Source organism: Culicoides brevitarsis, chromosome 1 (genome assembly GCF_036172545.1).
Source record: "Culicoides brevitarsis isolate CSIRO-B50_1 chromosome 1, AGI_CSIRO_Cbre_v1, whole genome shotgun sequence".
In the NCBI taxonomy this organism is placed as follows: domain Eukaryota; kingdom Metazoa; phylum Arthropoda; class Insecta; order Diptera; family Ceratopogonidae; genus Culicoides; species Culicoides brevitarsis.
Genome location: NC_087085.1, coordinates 3445347 through 3466597, shown reverse-complemented (window position 1 = coordinate 3466597; position 21251 = coordinate 3445347).

Sequence of the window (21251 nt, the reverse complement as noted above, 5' to 3'; positions counted from 1 at the left end):
AAAATTAATAAATAATTTTTTTTAAAAATTTATTTCTTTTATTTTTATTAAAATTATAAAAATAATTAAAAATATTTTTATAAAATTAATATCAAATAATTTTTTAAAAAAATTTAATATTAAAATATTTTTTTTTCATTAATTTTTTTAATTTAAAAAAAAAGATTGTTTAAAAAAAATAAATTTATTTGAGAAAAAAAAATTTAATTAAAATATTTTTTAAAATTTTTTTTTAAATTTTGAAAAAAATTTTTAAAAATTAAAAAAAATTGAAATAAAATAAAATAAGCGGCAAAGTACTTTTTCACAATAAAAAACTTTAAAGAATTTGTCTTTGCGGTAATCATACAATAATTTTTCATCATCACATATGAGATACATGTTATGCATATCAAATTTACTGGCATTTACACACATCGCATCAATTATAAATTCAACCCTTTTATAACTTTTACTCTTGTTTCGTTTCAATAAATGCATAAATATTATTCATGTTTATTCAGGTAGAAATTTATATTTATGTGTTGATCGGTTTCCTTTCGTTTGCATAATAATATAATATTTTAAAATTACTTGATTCCTTATTCTTTGAACGAAAATAAATAAAGAAAGGGGAATTTCACTTGAACGAAAAATAATTACTTTTCTTATAAGAATTCGAAATTTATCATCTTAAAAAAATAAAGTTTTTTTTATTAATTTTTTTTTCACATGAAAATATTTTTTACACATTTTTTTTTATTCTTACCTTAATTAATATAATATATAATATAATATTATTTATTATATACAATAATTGCATTAACCAATCCAGTGATTAATTTTGATTCACAGAAATTTATAATAATTAATAATATTTTATACACCTTAATATATTTTTTTTTCACAGTTTACGTTTTTTTTTCTTAACTAAAATTTTGGTATTTATTTTTTTTAATTATTAATAAATACAAAAAATTATTATATTTATTATTTACAGTTATATTATTAATATAATATTGCACTAATGTTAATTTTTATTTTTTTTTTAATTTAATTATATTTTTGAGGAAATTTTAATATTTCACAGAAATTATTTTTTTTATTTTAATAAATTTCCAAAGTTATTTTTTTTATTTTCACATTAATTTCTCTTTTCGAAAGTTTCAGTCCAAAGTTTTTTTCTTGTCCAAAAGTTATTTTTTTTTAATAATATCACTTTTATTATTTTTTGACTTTTTTTCTACACTATTTTTTTGTAACTATTGTAATAATTAATGGATTTGTTATTTTAATTAATTAATTAAAAAAATTATTTTAAATGATTTTCCTTTTCTATTTCTTGTTGTGCATGATTAACAGCAGCGGATTATAGCAGACTATGAGTTGATGAAAAATAAAAAGAAGACTGTGTATTTATTTATTTCCTTGAAAGAGTGTGAAAAATGTCCGAAAATGGTGTGATAGCCAAAAATTTATTTTTTTTATTTATTTTCGTCGAAACTTGATTTTTTATTTTTTTTCCTAAACTTTAACTTTTTTTTTGTTTTTTTTTTTTGGGAGATGATAATAATTTTTTATTATAAGTAGAAGATAAATAATTATATTTTTCCTAACCGTACATTTTTTGTTCGTGCGTACGCGGTGACCGTCTTAGAACGACTGAATTTTGTCGAAATGAGGCACAACTATGAGAAGAATAATATCAAAATTGTGTGTGGAACACATTAAAAATTTCTGAATTTCCAAATGTAACACTTCTCTTGTGTGTGTGTGTGTGTGTACAACATGTATGTTCATGTATGTATGTAAGCTTTTTTGTCATGCACGAACATGTTGTACCTACCTACTCGTCGCTTTCGGGATATAATATATGTGTGAATATTTAGCTATTTTTCGTCGTCGTCGTCATAAAAACCGACACGACGCATGAAACAAAAAACAATCCATACACACACACACGAGAACCTATTAAAATAATATATCGTACACCTAAAAAAGTACATAACTTTTCGCTATCTTTCTTTTATTTTATTATTATTTGGCATATGCGTACTGGATTGGGTTATGTGCTCCGTGTTACATGGAGAAAAATTATTAATGTGAGGAAAAATAAAACACACATGACGTGCTGCTGCTGCCTCCCCCATATGCGTACCCCTTCGCGTTTTTTACATAAAAGCACTTTCCAGTTTTTCGCGGGGAAATGACGAGAGCCGGCAAGCAAGTGCGCATGTCAATGAAGGGGGAGATTTCTTCGCAATGAGATACAAGAGAAAACGAACTCTTTTGCTGCTTTTGGTCGAATCTTGCAAGTTTTCGTGTGTATGAGTCAAGTAGGCGATTATTATGAAAGAAGATGAAAAGTAAAGAAGAAAATAAAAAGAGAGAGAGGAAAAAATGTCACGAGTTTCCTTAACCTTTTTATATGTCAGTTCAGTGATTTTGGTAATAATTTTTATTTTTTTTATGCAATTGTGGCGAATAATTTGTGATATTGATATTGCTAAATTTATTATTATTAGCTATTTTTTAATATTTTTAATTTTAAAGTTTTATTTTACTTTTTTTATTTTTTAAAAAATTTATAATTTATTTTATATTTTTTTTAAAAAATATTTAAAAAATTATAAAATTTTGAAGAAAATCTTTTTTTTAATATATTTTTTTTATTACATTTATTTTTTTACTTTAAATATTTTTTTTATTTAAATATTATAATTTGAATCATATTATTTTTTTAAATTGATTAATTATTTTTTTTTATTTAAAAGCATATTTTTTCAATTTAAAACATGCAAAATACTTTTTTTTATATTTTATTTTAATTTTTTTTTTAAATAATGAAATAATAATAATTTACAATATTTTTTATTTTAATATAATTTATATTATTATAATTATTTTGATTTAAAATTTAAGTAATTAGATTTTTTTCTTGTTTATTTTCCTATTTGTCCAAAAAAAATTTCAAATTGGATAAAATCTTTTTAATTAAATTTTAAAATAAAAAATAATACCTAATATAAATTATATTTAAATAATGAAAAAAAAATAAATAAAATTTTATAGAAAAAAATATATTTTTTATTATCAATATTAAAAATTATTAAATATATTTTTTAATATTATTAATAATTTTAATAAAAAAAATATAAAAAACAAAAATTTTTAATAAAAATATTATTTTTTTTAATTTTATTATAATTTTTTTCCTTTTTTTTTTTATATAATGGTAAACCTAATTTTTTTTTCTCAAAATTAAGAAAATAATAAAATTTGATCATTTCTTTAAAAAAAATAATTAATTAGTAAGTTTTTTTTACTATAAATAAATTTTGTTGGAATTGTTATATTTAAAAATAAAATAATTTAAAAATTTTAACTTTTTAAAAAAATGTGCGAAATATAAAAAATAATTAATAATATATTATTTTTTTAAAGTTAAAATAAAAATAAATAAAAAAATTAAATAAAATAAATAATTTTTTTAATTTTTTTAAATTTTTTTTTCTAATATTTAAATTTTTGGTTAAATTAATAAAAATCAAAATAACAATTTTCCGAATAATAATAATATTTACTCACAATAACACTTGCTCTCTTATTTTTTCGCGTAAACATCACAAGTCACAATAGACAAACAAATGTATAAATAAATGTCTACAATTTTTAAACTCATATCCTCATAATATTTTCAGACATGCTTATTGTCACAGACATTTACCTTCGTCGTCTTTTTTTCCTCTCTCTCGTAACATATATAATATCTATTTGCATACTTTTCCATTCCCCAAAGAAAAAGAAGAAGAAGTCGAAGCAAACACACAAAAAAAAAAAAAAAAAATCAACGGAAAAAGTCGTATATCCTTAAAATTTTCACAATTATTTTTCTTCTGCTTGTGCATCGGAGTCGTTGTCGTCGTCGTCACACATGCAACACGAAACCGCACACTGCCAAAACCAAAACTCATACATTACTTGTCGCGATTTATCTGAAAGATACATGTCGTCTTCTTCGTTTTTTTTGTATGAAAGTTGTTAGGCTGGAACAATTTTTCTTTGTAAATCTGAAAGAAATTGTATGGAAAATTTTTCTGAGGATCCGCTGTTGTTTATTTTTAAAGAAACAGTAAGTAAATATTTTCTTGACTCTGTTCGTCGTCATTTCTTTGCATATATTATTATTATAATATTTATCATCTTTCATATATGAAGCATATAGTACAAAAAATAAATAAAATAACGCAAAATATGCATGCATCGAATTTTTTTTTCATTCACATAAAATATAAAGTTGACTTAAATTATTGCTGGGATTCAGAACAGAAATGAAAACACGAAAAAAAATGAACAAAAAATGTTTGTTTGAGCTTTCAGTTTAATATGAACATATATACGACATATACACACACATGGGATCTCGCGCGCATTTCATATGAAAAGAGAAGAAAATCTGTTTTTCTTTTCGTTCGCTTGTTCTGCTTTGTTTGAGTATTGAGATGATATGTTTGCATATGTTTTTGCACGCATTTGTATGATATTTCATAAAAATAAAATAAATGAATAAAGGAAAAATTTGGGGTGCGAAAAGTTTTTGTACCGATTTATATGGACCGGAGTATTGAGGTAAGTTTTTTTAAAAAAAATATTCAGAAATTTGTTGAATATTTTTTTTAAGAAAAAAAATTAATATTTAATATGAAAAATTTATTTCTTTTATTCATTTAAAAAAAAATAATAAAAAATTTTTTTAAAATTATTTTTTTAAAATTAAACTAATTTTGGCAAAAACTATGCGTTTAAATATGTTTCATGGAGAAAAGTGTTTCTTATGACTCAAGGAATGTTTAGCTCGAAAAAAAAATTCAAAAAAATTTTCAAATAAAACTTCATTTTTTTTAAAAAATTTTTTTTATGTTTAAATATAAATTTGTTTTAAAGTAAATTTAATAATTTTTTAAATTTATTTTTTTTTTTTTTTAGATATATTTGTTATAAAAAAGAAATCTTTTACTTATTAATTTTTTCATTTCAGGCGAATTTTTTTTATTCAAAATGACCTGATGTAGTAAACAAAAGAATAATATTGACACCAACAAATATTTCTACTAACAAGAGAACCGTTAACTTATTTACAATTAAGAAATTTCAATTCTGTCTTTAGTAGAAACAGAAGTCGAAAGAATTCATCAACAATTGGCAGAATGCAAACCGTCTAATTATGATGACGAGCGAAGAAGTCGAGGAAGAGTTCTTTGAGGTACTTTAAACGAACACATGGAATGTTTTTCGATATCATATATGATCCTCTAAAGAATATACTCAAATCAGAAAAGAATTTTAAATGAAACTCCGAAATATTTTTCTGAAATAATTTATGAAGAAGTTATTGAAACGGATAGATATGGACAATTAAAATTAACATTGAGAGTTATGTTGTTCTATTAACTTTGAATAAATCTGTTAGAAGAACCTCTCTTAGGTTACAGTTAATAACAAATAATTTCATAAGAAATCCAATATTATAAAAAATTAAGCTTTGAACTACTTAAGATGACTGAGTTTATTTCTTCATTTGGAAAGTCAACTTTAAATTGGTCACAAATTGAAACTTGTTCATATTTTATACAATATTTTATTTTTTTTAATTTATGTGAAATAATTTGAAAATACGAATTTGATGAAAGAAACAAATTGCTTCAAAAAATCATATACTTGTTAAAATAATGTTGCTACTTTAAGTTTGCCAATATCTTATTTGCCTTAATTCTCAAAATTTTAGTTTTTTTTTAATTTTTTATAAGGTATTGATAATGAAGGTATTGATCCTCATAAACCTGAAACCGATTTAAAAGTACGGTACATTTCGTACTCTATTAAAAAAATAAAATAATAAATGAACAAAAATACTGAGCCAACTCACAACTCATATAGAAAAAAAAATCTTGAGCGAAACGACATACGTGATTTTTTTTCTTCGGGAAAATTAAGGAAATTATTCTTCGATAAGAAATTCAAACCCTCACATCCACAAACATTTACATAAACAACATAATCCTCAGACACGAGAAAAAACATGCGATAATGAGCTTCTTGTTCACTTACTCAATGTATTACTTTTTAAAGACTAAAAAAAAATAGAACAAGACGATTTTTTTTAACACAACCACAGAAAAAAAAGTGATAAGTACTTACTCCTTGTATGTTATATGCGAGGATTTCCTGTCTCTCATCATGCATACTCGTAAACGTTTTTCGGTATTTTTTTTATGATACATGAGACGATTGTGTGACGTGTGCTGTTGTGTGAATATGAATGATAATGACGCTTTGGGGGAAAATTTTTAATCGATATTTTTTTTTTGCTTCGTCTTTTTGCAACAACATGTCTTGTCGACGACGAAGATATGGAAGAAAAATGATAAATTTCGTGATCTTTTTAAAATATTTAGAGTCTCGCGCGAGTTTATTGTGATTAATGATCGCACTTTTGAAAATTATATGCACCTCTTGGCTCGGTGTTACACATGAGAAGGTCTGATGATGATGAATGAAGTGAAAATTAATTTGAGTTTTCATTTGTAGGCGAAAGAACAGAGACATCAAACACACAATTTCGACAATATTTATCAAAAATATGTAAATATTGGGGATTTATCTTCCCCCAAAAAACGAAAAAAATAATTGTAAGTTGCACATAATCTCATGTTTAATGCAATATTTCTTTACAAATGTAAAACGTTGAATTTTGGCGGTAGCCGAAAGTGCATTAAAAATTCATTAATTTCACAAAAAACGAAAAAAAAAAATAAAATGTTGAAATAATGTAAAACAAATATCCGGATTATATTTTTGTCACCCATTGTCATTATATTTTGCATTTGGCTCTTCATCTCACTAACTCTTATTATTTTTGCGGAAATTAAAATCCACAGACAAACACCCGAAAACTGCATGAGAAGAGACAATAAGGATGTTGCAATAAATATTTGATTCAAAATATATTTTTAGAGATGTAAAATATTTGCATAACAATTATTTTCATGATGTTCGTTTGCAAAAGCTTTTTACCTGAACATGGTGCATAATTTAATATCTTAGAGATTTGCTTCTCTTGTTTTAAAAAAAATATTTTTTCCCTCTAATGAGTAATAATGAACCCGAGAATAAAAACTGGACAAAAAAATTCCGTAGACGAAATCATCACCGAATTAAATTACATGCAATTATAAATACAATTTTTTTGCTCGTCAAGAGAGAGAAATATTTAAAAAAAAAAGTTAAATAATAAAAAAAAAATATTTAATTTGAAAAAAGAGATTCCTTGATGTAGAAAAATCAAACAAGCAAGAAAAGTGGAGAAGGTTTACAACAATGAAATAATAAAATTTTATTCTCCAGTATTCGGTTCTCTGTGCTAACTAGAATAGAAAAAGCCACAAATATATAAAAAAAATTGTAGAAAAAAAAAAATTAATGCAAAAATTGTTAACAGATGAGTAAATTTTTGTTCCGAGTATTCTTTTACGTAATTTTTTTTTGCGCTGAAAGTCCATGAAAAAGAAGGAAAAATGTGATGTAATATTATTATTATAAAAAGGAATGCGGTGAAACAAAGGAGTTTGTGAGAGGTTTATATGTTTTTCTGTTGTTTTTCAGTTGTTTTGTGGCAAAAAAAAAGTTGTTTAGTAAGAGTTGTGAAGTTGACCATTGTTGTGCTTGAAAATGGCAAAGAACTTTGTAGAAGAATTTTTTATGCAGTTTTATATGCCAATTTTTATTAAAAATTTTATTTAATGAAAATTTATTTTTAAAATTTTTAATTTAATTAATTAAAAAATTAATAAAAATTATTTTTTAAAAATTATATTTAAAAAAATTTAAATGGAAACTTATTAAATTAAATTAAAAATTTTAACAATTATTTAAAATAAAATAAAAAAAAATTAATAAATTTTAATTTAATGAATTTAAATTTTTTTTTGCGATATTTATTTTTTTATTTAGTAATAAACCTATTTTTCATAAATTAAATTTAATAAAATTATAAAATTGAATTTTAATAATTAAATAAAATAAAATAGTTAAAATATATAAAAATATATTTAAAAAATAAATTGAATTAAAATTAAATAAAAATAATAATTTTTTAACATTTTTAATTTTTAAATAAATTTATGTTCGATTTTTAAAATTTGTAACATTAAAATATATTAAAAAAAATATTATTTTTTTTTTCAAAATAAAATTTTTAAAAAAATTGTTAAAAAATAATTAATTAGTCAAATTATTTAAAAAATTCAAAATTTTTCTTAAAATTTTAATTTTTATAATTAACATTTTTTTTTATCTCATTTTTGAAAAATATTGGAAAAATATTAAATTTTTCATTAATTCAAATTTTTCTTAAAATTAAAATTATTTAACTAAAAATTTAATTTTTTATTAAAATAAATATAAAAAATTATTTAAAAAATATTAAATTAAATTAAAAATATGTTTAAAAAAAATTAAATTGTTAAAAATTCTAATTATTTTTTAAAATTTTAATTTTTCAATTTTTATAATTTATGAAAAATTATTTTTTTATTGATCATGAAAAAAAAAAATATTTATAAAAAAATAAATTGAAAAAAATTAAAAGAATTGTTTAAAAAAATATTTAATATTTAATTATAAAAAAAAAATCTTGACTTTCAAAAATCAATCTTAACCTTCATGTTATTAAAAAAACTCCAAAAATAACATTTTAGTAAAAAAACGATAAAAACTCTGAACAAACAACATTTTTCCTTGTAACCGACTTGTAACATTACCTCATGTTGACTGATTGAGCTTGCTCATGTATAAAAATCGTTAATCTCTATTAATTTATCAATGTGCTAAAAATATTTTATGTCACATTTGTATATTAGAACGCACCTCTACCGAAGATATCTTGCACGAATTTCCGTTGAGCGATCGCACATTCGATAATAATTGTGTGCCTACGACATTTATCAAGCAGTAACAGTAACAACAGCGGCAGAAAGAACTAAATGTCAAGGAAAATTTCTCCGTGTGTCGTGTCGAAAAAAAATTCATGACGCAGTTTTTTTTTGCCTCCTTATGACTTTTCACATCGTAAACACACGCTCAAGTCGCGGATTGTGTAATTTTCTCATTTGAGCTCACACTCGACGGAGCTCCGAACATATATTAAAAGCACGTAATTTGTAATCTAATATTATTCATACGCGTTTTTCGTACACACATTTTCCCTTCTCTCATTATACTTTTTAATAACGGCTCGTATGAGGATTTTTTTTCGTGTATTCCACGTCTTTTGCATATGAATATTTTTTTTGTGCATGTCATTCAAATGCGCGTTGATGATATATATTGATATGAATTTCATGACTTCTGTTCTTTATTACATTTTTTTTTCTTCTTTCTCTGTTTCATATTATTACATTATTATATTATCCTTCGCGTCGTCGGCAGCCTTGAAGAGTTTGGTTGTCGAACGTTCTTGCGATGATTACAAACAATGAGCACTTTTTTTTGTTTTATGATTCGACAACCTTTTAAAGGGTAGTTTTTTTCTATTTTATCGTGAATGTATGTTAAATTTGGTAGAAATCGACAAGTAGTACAAGGGAAGCAAAAAAAAACTCACGAACACACGTAAGCATGTTTAATTGGAACGAACAAAAAAATTATCCGTAATGTATGCACGCACATTTGAATAGAAATTAAATCATTCGCCACATAAATTGTCGGATTAGCATTTTTTCGTGAGTGGGTTTCTGGTCTCGATGCTTTCGAGGGTTGAGATTTTTTTATTTCGTTATTTATGATTTTGCCTAAAACCCAAAAGAGTATTTAAAATTATTTTTTTTAAATTATATTTTTATTAAAAATTTTTTATTTATATTTGTTAATATTTTTAAAATAAATTTTTAAAAAAATAATGTAATAAAAATTAAATTATTATTTTTTTTAATATTTCAAAAAAAAAAAATTTTTTAAAAAAATATTAAAAAAAAATTTTAATTTATTTTATTTTTAATTATTTCAATTATATTTTTGTTAATTTTTTTTAATTTTTATTTGTTAATATTTTTTTTAATTTAAAAAAAATAAATAAAATTATGAATTTAATTATCATAAAAAATATGTTTTTCAAATAGAATTTTGATTGAAAAAAATGTTTAAAATTTAATAAAATATTTTATAAAGAATAAATAAATGAAAAAATAATAATAAATTAATAAATAAAAAATATTTTTTAAATTTTATTTTTTAAAATTATTGCAATTATTTTTTTTTTAATTTAATTAAAAATTTTTTTTTTTGATGAACAAATTTTTTAATTTTTATTATTTTTTCAATTAATTTTTATTATTTAATTAAAAATTATTTATTATTATTATAATTAATTTATTAATTTTTAAAAATTTAATTTAATTAAATTTTAATAAAAATATTTATTTTTTAGTTTTTATTTATTTTTTTTAAATTTGAATTTTTATTTTAAATTAATTTTTTAAAAATTTTTAATTTTAATTTTTAAAATAAATATTTAAAAAAAAATTATAATAAATCTCATATAACTAAAATTCAAATAAAAAGTAAATTTTCTAACATTCCAAAAAATAATACAAAACAAAAAATTGCCGAAAAACCAACAAATCGTCAAACAATCGTGTGACTTCTCCAAAAAATTTTTTTTTTTATTATTATTGTATGCAATAACACATATATTAAATTGAAGGTAATTGTACATATTTCACTTTATATGAGAGTTGCTTTAATTATTATCGCTACTTCTCTACATACATTTATTTATAAGTAGTATGACTCCCCCGAAAATGAAGAAAAAAAATGTAACAAAAAAATATAAAATTGTAATAATTACTGTTCTTGTGCAGTTAAAAGGTACTATTTATAAACAATTGTACGAATGCGAACACAATTAGATGTGTGAGATTTTTTTTTGTTCATAATAAGAATAATTATATACATATACATTGTTACAATTACACATATAACATACATATTCATAACATTATAATATGTATGAAATAACGTTAAAACGCATGATTATGTGTTAATGTACTTTTTTTCGGCAAAAGTGACTGTTTCTTTAAAAATAAGGCAAAATTTGGAGAACAAAGTTACCATTGTTCAATTTTCATGATTTCTATCATTATATATGTTCCAAATTTAAACATTTTGAATAAACATTTAAAAAACTACATTGTTACTATTTAAGGGATTCTTCAATCAGATTAATTCTTTTTTTTTGTTTAAGTTATCTTTTTAGACAAAAAATAAATAAAACTCTCTTCTTAATCTCATTTCATGCCAAATAATACAAAAAGCCATCCAATTCAGTTTTAATCTCGAATCAATCGAGGGACGTGGTAAACATCTTGAAAAAAAAAGTAAAATTAATGTTGGAATGGGACTAATTAAACTTCGATACACTCTCATGATGGAAAGAAAAGAAAGATTTAAATTAACCTCATTCCCTTTTTTTTACTTTTTTTTTAATATTATAACGTTTCACTCATATAAGCTTTTTTTTATTTACAGGCATTCACCCTCAACAGTGACGGAAAACTGAGGAGAAAGAAGTTCATCGTCTCAAGTTTTTATCAAGTTTTTTGAGTAAATCCAAACCAAGCTTTTAAAAGTGTTTTAAAAATTTTAAGAGCTGAGAACTTGGGAGTTCTTTAAAACAAAAACTAAGAGTTGTTTAAAACAAAAACTGAGAGCTAAGAATTTGTTCAAAGCAAAAACTGAGAGCTAAGAATTTGTTCAAAGCAAAAACTGAGAACTTGGGAGTTGTTTAAAACAAAAACTGAGAGCTAAAAATTTGTTTAAAGCAAAAACTGAGACTTTAAGAGTTGTTTAAAACAAAAACTGAGAGCTAAAAATTTGTTTAAAGCAAAAACTGAGACTTTGGGAGTTTTTTAGAACAAAAACTGAGAACTTAGGAGTTCTTTAAAACAAAAACTGAGAGCTAAAAATTTGTTCAAAGCAAAAACTGAGAGCTAAAAATTTGTTTAAAGCAAAAACTGAGAGCTAAAAATTTGTTCAAAGCAAAAACTGAGACTTTAAGAGTTGTTTAAAACAAAAACTGAGAGCTAAAAATTTGTTCAAAGCAAAAACTGAGACATTGGAAGTTGTTTAAAACAAAAACTGAGAGCTAAAAATTTGTTCAAAGCAAAAACTGAAAACTTTGTAATAAATTTAAAATCTATTCCAATTAATCCAAACCAAGCAAAATTAAACAAAATCTTAAAAATGGCCCAAAGACAAAAAAATTTCTTCCATCTCTGTAAGTTTACCTCCCATCTTCTTGACAATTATACCAAAGTTGTCTGAAACGCAAAAAAAAAAATATGCAAGAAACGTCTGGATATGTAAAAATCTTAACTCCCCATAGAAATTACAAATATGTACAAAGACTGAAATAAAATGATAGACGATACAGATCGAAAGAAAAAAAGAATATTAAGGGCACATTTGCATACGAAGTTTTCCGTATATATTTTTAAAACTCATTACTTACGATTACAAGACGAACGAAATTAACATTTTTCATACGGACTTGTATCTTTAATGGATATGGGGATCACGCAGTTTTATTTTTTTCATTAACTTTTTTTATTTTATTTCAACATATATGTTCGTATATAAGAATTCGTCCTATGTAAATATCACCCTCATTATTATTAAATCTATGTGCTATGCATGTTAAAAAAAATTTAAGACATTAATTTAATAATGAAAAAAAATCCTCACACTACTCCAGACAGATAAGAAAGCATCGTCATCATCTTTTCGTGTCCCTCCTTTTCTTTTCTTTTAAAAAAAGTAAAAAATTTTTGGGACCTACACACATTCAAAACATTAAAAAATCAACATATTTCCACATGGAACCAACCCCATTATTGCCAAGTCTGATAATTACTGTAAAGGAGCACATCGCACATCATCATCATCCTCATGGCGTCGTTCTCTCGTCTAATGTAATGAAAAAAATTATTTTTTCGTAGTCTTTGGGAAGAAAAGTTGAGGAAAAAAGTACACAATAAAATAATAATAATAAAAATAATGATAAAAGAAGGAAAAAAAAAGTAAGAAGGAACCGAGTGTCGGATTCTTCTTTTTATTATTATTTGTGCAGTGCGTGTAGGACATTCATTTACAAGACAGGAGCAAAGTAAAGGAAAGCAAAGTAATGTAAAGTAACGCAAAAGAGGATGTCTGGGTGGTTATTATGTTTCGGGAAGACATTGTACAAAATTCTTTTGAGGCTCATGAAAAAAAGTACACAAGACAATGCATTGTTCGTGTAAAAAGGTCCCTAATGAATAATATGTGATGAGGACTGACGGTATTTAACAGGAGTGTGATTATGATGAAATTTTTTTTATTTAAAACGAAGAAATTTTTGATGAAAGTTTAAAGAAAAAAAAATTTCTTTTAAAAAAATTTGCAGTTATTTACTGACCACACAAAAACTTAATTACACATTTAATGCAAGACGAGATAAAGACAAGATTCATTGACTTTGAGATTTTTTTTACACACGGTTTTTTTAACGTTTTGTTATTAACATGAGTAGGTCATGTGTATGGGAATTTCCTATTGTTTTATAATTTAAAGTATATATTTTGGGGCTTTGTTTGGTCTTTTCTCTCGAAAGACAACAAAAAAAGTTACATACTCAGTGTCATTATAAATATAGTGTTAATGATCATGAGCAATGGACAAGCAAGCAAAAAGTAGTGAAAAAACAGGGATGTCGCTTTTGTATTTTATAAATTTTTTTTTATTATTTAAGAAAAAATATTTTTTTTTTTAATTAATTAATTAATTTTCTATTAATATTTTTTTATAAAAAATATAAAAAAATAATTAAAAAATATTTTGAAAGAAATTAAATTTATTATTATTTAATTTTTTAAAAATTATTTTTTAAAAAAATTAAATTTAAAATTTTAAAAATTAAATAATTAATTAAATTATTTTTTATTTAAAGTTCAATATTAATTCTTAAATATTTAAATTTATTTTTAATTTTTTAAAATTAATTTTAATATTTTATATAAAAGTATTTTAAATATTTTTTTTATAATTAATTATTTATTATTAATTTTTTAACTAATTAATAAAAATTTTCTATATTTTTTTCAAATTGATATTTAAAAGAGAAACACTTGAAAATTGTTTATTAGATTTAAAAAAATTATTTTTATTTTTTTTATAAAAATATTTTAAAAATATAAAAATATTTTTTTTAACGAATGTTTTTTTAATTTTTTCTAAAAAAAAAATCTAAATATTTAAAAAAATATTTTTTTTTACGAATTAATTTAAAACTTATATTAAAATTATTAATTTATTTTATTAATTATTAAAAAAACTACCTTTTCTTAAAAATTAAAATAAATAAACTCAAAAATAAAATTTTAAACAGTAAAATAAATAATTTCATAAGTAGTTTTTACAAATTTATAAAAAAAAAATATAATTTCTAAATTAAAAAAAAAATGAATATCTGAAAAAATGTCTTTAAAAAATATTTTTTTGAATTAATTTAAAAAATTTATTGAATCAAAAATTATAATTTTTTATGATTAATTATTTATTAAAAAATTTCCTTCATTTTTATAAAAAATTCTTGAAAATTTTATCATTTCAACACTCAAAAATATGTTTTTTTATGTTAAAAATTTTTTTCTTAATTTTTACAAAATTATAAAAATTTCTAATTTAAAAAAAAAAATAAATATTTTTTTTCAAAAAAAATATACTTAAAAATTTTTGTTAAATTTTTTTCCCATCCCTGACATTTTTTTTTTTTGACAACAACAACACACTACATTTGATACCACTAATAATAACATTTTTTTTTCATACATTCATTAAAAAATAAAATGTACACCGAAAAAATCTCCAAATTCAGATTAGCCGAAAATAATACACATTACATGACTTTCGCATACTTTTAGACGACTTTAAACAATGAACTGCTAATATGGGAACTCGCACAAGCGAATATAATGTTGTTTTGATTAGAAATCTTGATAAATATATTTTTGGGTGTGAAATAAAATATGTTTTGTATGATCGCGTTGCTTGCTTTTTTATAACTCTATCATTAACTTGCATGTTTTACTTTCTTCGCATATAGAAATCTTTTTTTTTTTAATTGTATGTTTTATTGTTTCCCCATGTATTTTTTAACGGTTTTCGTTTCTTTTTATTTTATTATTTTTTTTTTTTGAGATTCATCATCTCATCGTGAAGCATCTTCTTCATGTGTCCTTAAAAAAAATTTTTTTTTTCGGGTAAGAGGTTATTAATTGCCCTCGTGATGCGCAAAGAGGATTTCGAGACAATTTTTAAAATTGAAAAAAAATGAAGAGTTTTAATATTTTGGTTTTGTTAATGATTTTTAAACAATGCAAGCTCTCAAATGTTTTTTTTTCGTGGCATGATGAATTGAATGAATAAAAAAAATTACAAAAAAAAAAACATTGAATAAACATTATGCTGCACTGCTAATTTAAAATTTACATTTACGTTTCAACAATTTTTTAAAAGGTACATTAATTGGCTTTTTGCATCATTTTTATTTCAATGGAATTTTTAATAGAATATTTTTTTTTTCGTTTTAAAATAATAATAAATGTTATTTTTTTTATTTTGTTTTTTAGTTGATGGCCCTTTTACAGGATTTTTCATATAAAAAAAAAATAAAAAAAAAACTACGGAAAAATTTTGTCATAATGAACTCCATAATTCACTCTTTTATTAAAAAAAAAATTTTTTCTTTAATTGTAAAAATTATTTTTTTTTCACTAAAAAAATTGCTTTGTGTGAAAAATAATTATTAAAAAAACAAAAAAATAATGAGTTTAAAGGGATTTCAGCTCAAAGGAATTTAAAAAAAATTAATGTTCAAAGAAAAGGTTTTTAACCCGTAATTTTTTTTTCGTCGTCTACACATGTAGTTATTATTATTAAAATTCTGTCAATCAAATTATACTTTTTTGTATGTTTCACATTACATGTCAAACAAAATATATAAAAAAATAATGCCCGACACACACTCACAGTCGACATATTAATTTTATGTGCAGCGCGCGAGGAAACATGGGAAATTCATTGTTTTTGTGGAAATGTGTCCGACAAATTGCCAAAAATTTTAAAATGAATCAAAAATTGTGTATTAGAGGCACTTTCAGCGAATAAATAAATAAAAATACGCAAAACTACTAAAAAACGGTTATATTACGTAAAAACATGTATCAAAGCTATTTTTTGATATTTTTTTTTTAAAACATACACAAAGCATTCATTCACTCAACTTCGCTTCGCTTGTGTGTGTGTGTGTGTAAAAAAGGGAAAAATTTTATACAATTTTTTTTCGCGACTTTTAATACTGAAACTGGTACGAATAGGAACCACTATATATTTTTTTTCGGCTCTTTTTTAATGGAGGTGAGGCATATACACAAATAATAACAGCCGAAAAAAAAAGTATGAAGGAAAAAAAACATGCATGTTACCAAAAAATTTGAAAATTTTTTAGTGGCTTTTAAAAAAGTGCAATAATTTTTCATTTAACATACACGAGTTTGTATTGAATAGAGAATATAAATGGAGAGAATAGTTATATAGGAATTGTGTGAAGGTATATTTTTGTTATTTTTTTCTGCCAAATTTTCGACTGCATAATTTGTTGGTTCATGAGAAAATTGAAAGTTTTGATGGAATTTTAGTTTTGGTTGAAAAATTAATTATTTTTAACTTTTTATAATTTTTTAAAAAATAAATTGAAATAAATAATTTTTTAATTGTAATAATTATTTTAAATATTTATTCATAATATTAAATTTTTTTATTTCTTATTCTTTTTTAATAATTTAAAACTGAATTAAATTTTCTTTTAATTTATTTTTTTCATTAGAAAAATTAAAATAATTTTTTTTATTAATATTTATTTTTTTATTTTTTAATTTATTTTATTTTATTTTTTTTAATTAATTATTAGTAAAAAATAATTATTATTTAAATTAAAAATATAATTATTTTAAAACAATAAAGAATTATAATTTAATATTTTTTATTAAATTTAAATAATTATGCTTTTAATTAATTTGATCATTATTTATTAGAATAAATTAAAATGAAAATAAAAAATTAAATTATAAAAATAATTATTTATAATTTAATATTGTTTTTGAAATAATTTAAAAATTTATTATTTTTTATTTATTATGTTTTGAATAAAATATTTTTTTTTAAAAATTTATTTTTTTTATTTAATAAAAAATTTATAAATAATTTTTTAAAAAAATATTATTTTTAAAATTAATATAAAAAATTATTTAATTTAAATGAATTTAAATTTTTAAAAAATATAATAATAAATATATTAATATTAAAATTTTAATTATTAAATAAAAGATTTTATTTTGTTTTAAATTAAATTAATTAATTTTTTTATTTATTTGAAAATTATAAAATTAATTAAAAAATAATTATTTTTTTTTTAAATTTTAAATTAAAATTTTTTAATAATGTATAATTTTATTTAATAAATATTAAATAATTTAAATAAAAATTCATAAAATTAATTTTTTAAAATATTTAAATTATTTTTTTTTAATTATTTATTTTTGAATTAAAAAAATAAATTTTAAAAATAATTAATAAATAAATTAAAATTCTTTTTAAAAAATAATTATTTTAATTTAACAAACTAAATAAAATAATAATCAAACGTTAATTCAAATAAAAAACATTTTTTAAAAAAATAAATATACATAAAAAATATCAAAATTTGTTACGACTAAATAAAGTGAACTATAGTTGTTGTTGTGCCTATGTTTGATGCACATGTATGAATTTTTTGAACAATATGTCAAGGTACGAAAAAAAAGTATGCAAACGTCTCGACTTTTGCTACTCTGCCTGTCAATAAAATTTTTGTACAAAAAAAAAGAATGTTCATCCACTGAAACAAGTGCTGCTAAATAGTACTGAACAACACAAAATAACAACTATAAAATATAATTTTAAACTTAAAAAAGGGGACGACGACTGAAATTTTTTGTAAAAAAATTCTTTCGCTTATTATACATCATGATTATTTTATTAAACGTACGTCACAAAAATTTTTCACCGAAAAGTCAAAGCATTACTCACCTCTCTCTCTCGCGAGCAAGTAATAATAATAATTCGGGGCCCTACCTAAAAGAAACATGAAAAGAAATTAAATTGAATCAAAAATTTCGTGTAAACATGTGCGTCTAACATATTGACGTTGAACGAAGGTGAGGTAAAAATCAAATCAAGTACATTTCCTTATTATATTTATTACACACGAACATATACGTTCCCTCAACTTCTCAAAAAAAAAATTTTTTTTTAAACGATTTCACACTTTTTAGAACAAAAATAAATTTTTTGTCTGATTTTTCCTTTTCAATCATACATGAGACGAGGATAAATACGTGAAAAGCAACGTTTATCAAAATATTTACTTTCAACAAAAAATATATCATCATCAGCATCTTATCTCGTTGTCGACGCCGCGTCGCATACATGTTCGTGAAAAATTGAAAAGAAATTGAAAATTCTCATTTGAAACAATTTTTCACATTTCCGTTACATTAACAAACACATGAAATATTTTTGTGGATTATAACATTCGCGAAAGTTAAAGAAAGGAAATTGAATATGTAATAAAATTTTTCTTATGGGTGTCGTTCTTAACACCTCAAAATAAACTTTTTTTACCCAGAGTTGACAAAAAACTTTTTCTACATACGCTCGACATCTTTATTTGCTCATTTCGCGATTTTCGTTTTTCATCATATTAAAATGTTTTTAATTGTTGTTTACTTTGCCAACATACGCAAGAATCGTAATTAAAGAAAATAAAAAAAAAAGAAAAATAAAACTTTGCTCATTTACGTTTGTGGCGATATGTTAATATGGAAAAAAAACTTCGTTAGGAAAAAAAATGTGGCTTTTCCGATTATTTTTTGTGATTCCATTAAAAGATAAGACAAAAAAAAAAATAAAATAAAAATAATGAAAAAAAAAACAAACAACATGATCAAGGTAATAAATTTTTTTCGGTAGTTTTCATGTCATGTGGATGAAAAAAAAGTAGTTTTTTATTTGTTTTGCGAAAGTCAACTAGGTATAAGTATTTATATTACATGAAAGACAGACAGATTTTTGACATCCATTGAATTGCTAAAGTTAAATACATGTACAGAGGGTTTACTTAATTTTTATATTTTTTTATTTAAATTTTCTGCTTTTGTCTAAAAATAAAAAAAAATCAAATAGCTTTAAAAAATTTTTAAATATTTTATTTATTAAAAATATTTTTCTTAATTTATTAAAAAAAAAATTTTTAAAAAAAAGAAAATTTTATAATAAGAAGAAAAATATTTTTTAAAAATTTAAATTTTTTTTAAAATAAATATTTTTATAATAAATATTAAAATATTAAAAAATATTTTTTATGTTGAAATAAAAATTGAAATAATAAAATATTTGAAATATACACATTAAAATATGTTTTTTGAAATAATTAATTAATTTTATTTAAAATAATTTATAATTTATAAAATTAAAAATAAAAAAAGTTCAAAACTTACTTTTTTTTTTAAATAATTAATTAATTTTATATGTAACTTTAATTCAAATATTTTGAAAATAAAAATTGCAATTAAAAGATTTTTGAAAATGTAAAGATTTTTTTGAAAATTAATTAATTTTAAATTTAATTTAATTGTATTTACTTTCTTATTAAATTAATTGAAAATTAAATCCAAATTTAATGAAAAATAATAAATAATTTAATTTTTGAATAATAATTTTTAAAATTGTTGAAAATAATGAATATTATGAATTGTAAAAAAATATAAAATTAAAATTAATAATCAAAGTTATATAAAAAAAGTATAAGTATTATGTTTAATTAATTTAAAATAATTTAAAAAACAAAAATTGTATAAAAAAAACTATATTTAAAATTAATAGAATTTAATTTGAAATAATTAATTAATTTTAATTAAAATAATTTTTAAAATAAAAACTTTAAATATTTTTTTTTAATTTAAAAAATTGTTTAAACAATTAATTTATTTTAAATTAAATTTCAATAAAAATATTTTATGAAAAAGTTACAAATATATTTTTTTAAATTAAAGGATTTTTTAATTAACTTTATTTAATTAATTAATTATTTTTTTTATTTTTAATAAAAATAATTAATTTTTTTTCTAAAACAAAAATTGCAATAAATTATTTTTTTTCAAATTAAATTCAATTTACACGTTTTTAAAATATTAATTTATTTATTTTTTAAGAGACTTAATTAATAATTTAATTAAATAAATTTAAATATGTTGAAAATAATAAGAATTAGGTATTAATAGTAAAAAATGTTATAAAATATAAATTAAAAAAAAATAATAATTATAAAATATTTAAGAAATTTTTTTAAATTGAAGGAAATTTAAAAGAAAAAAAATTATATAATATTAAATAAACACACTGTAAACATAAGTATATATCATATATATTAACAAGTTAACTTCTAACTTATTATTTTATTATTATTATTTTTATTGTTAAGTATTCGAGTCAGTTGCTGCCTAATATTATTATTACGAAACAAAGAACAAATGAATGACATTTGTGTATTTTTAGTTGTTTTCTTTTGTTTTTCTTGTTTAATTTATGATAATTCTGCTTACTTTTTTTTTATTAGTATATATTATTGTAATATGTATGTTTAAACAAGAGCATGTATATCACTTTCACCCGTCGTCGCACATTTATTTATAATCGACGAAAAAATTAACATACCCTCGAAAAATACGAAAAAAATGAGCTAAAAGAAGAACGAAAGGGGTAATATGCATAAATTTTACCTACTAATGTTTACTAATGTCACATAAAGAATTTGTCAAACAAACATTTCATTTTGATGACGACGCCGCCGAATTTTGTCAATATATATTTAAATAATTGTTTTGTTTGGCATCTACCTTGATTTTCGAAAAAAAAAAATTTTTTTTTCTAGAATTATCGATGCAACTTTGTATTTTTTGAAGTCTATTAATATTCGCAGTAATCGCTTTGTAAAAGATACTTTATCACTCGACAAGCAACAGAAGCTTGCAATAATCTCCCACAATGTTGAAATATCTCTTTGTAATAAAAAAAATAATAAT